Source organism: Cyprinodon variegatus, unplaced genomic scaffold (genome assembly GCF_000732505.1).
Source record: "Cyprinodon variegatus isolate N-32 unplaced genomic scaffold, C_variegatus-1.0 Scaffold381, whole genome shotgun sequence".
Classification (NCBI taxonomy): Eukaryota; Metazoa; Chordata; class Actinopteri; order Cyprinodontiformes; family Cyprinodontidae; genus Cyprinodon; species Cyprinodon variegatus.
In genome coordinates, this window is record NW_015150834.1 from 223408 (window position 1) to 224589 (window position 1182).

Sequence of the window (1182 nt, forward strand, 5' to 3'; positions counted from 1 at the left end):
CCTTTAGAGACAGCATGAAAACTCAGCTGAGTGCAAAACATAGAGAAGAAAACAAGAAGAAAAGGGACAAGAAGACAAAAAAAAACATTTCTCGATCTGTATAATGGGTCTCTTTTATATGTTTTCTTCTCAATTCAAAGGGCCCCCTGCCTGTCTTTGCCTAGGGCCCCACATTTCCTAAATCCGCCCCTGGCAGATAGTCAGAAATGGTGAAAAGTTCCCGCAATGGGTTCACAACTGGGATATAAAGTTACTCTGCTTTTCAGGGAGATTATTGTGACAAAGTGAAATGTTTGTTCACTACTATGAAGGAGAATCACAGCTTTGATAGACCAGAACTGGCTTCCTGTAGGATGAGCTGCACTGGAACAACAGGATCAAGCCCAGCAGCCCCCCCAGTATGAGCAGCCGCCCCCTCAGGGGGGAGGCTGGAAGCAAACCCTACCTTTGGTCACATCGTGTAGAAAAAGCTGCTCCTCATTCCCAACACAAAGCAAACAGCCTTCTGTTGCTCCTGTGATGCACTCAGAGGTGATCCTGGCTCCAGAAAAGCCGCATCCACACAGCAGAGACATCAACAGTTGGACGAGACCCTGGATAAAAAGCAGCGCAGAGCTGCGTTTGAGTTCAGCATGGAAAAAGTAGCTCCGGGGGACTCACTGGACTCTTTTCACGGAGACTTAAAGCTGGAAAAACTTGGAAAACAGCTGTGGAAAAGCGGCTGGAAATTCACTTTTCCCTCCGCTCCTGGTAGCGATGAAGATATGTGGGAGATGTATCACTCTGCTGCTGCTGCTGTGTCCATGAGGGCGGGGCGGAGGAAGAGGGGGCGGAGCCATGAGGTCCAGATTTACTCTGCGGTCAGAGTCCCTGAACGCTGCCTGGCAGGCAGACTGCTGAGATCCCAGAAAGAATAGAGACTCACCTACAGCAGAGGAGACTAGGAACAAAATGCTTCATACTTTGTTACATATAAAATATAAATATATACACTACCGTTCAAAAGTTTGGGGTTACATTGAAATGTTCTTATTTTTGAAGGAAAAGCACTGTACTTTTCAATGAAAGTAACTTTAAGCTAGTCTTAACTTTAAAGAAATACACTCTATACATTGCTAATGTGGTAAATGACTATTCTAGCTGCAAATCTCTGTTTTTTGGTGAAATATCTACATGGGTGTA

At 45.3% G+C, this 1182-nt stretch overlaps 1 protein-coding gene across 1 annotated transcript in view; it reads right to left on the reverse strand.

Moving 5' to 3' along the window:
- pdzd2 (PDZ domain containing 2) overlaps positions 1-786 on the reverse strand; it is a 78622-nt gene extending 77836 nt beyond the window's left edge. Inside the window, exon 1 of the mRNA XM_015386922.1 lies at positions 446-786. The gene's annotated coding sequence lies outside the window, so the exon portion shown is untranslated. The remainder of the gene's footprint in view (positions 1-445) is intronic.
- Positions 787-1182: the final 396 nt, after the last annotated feature.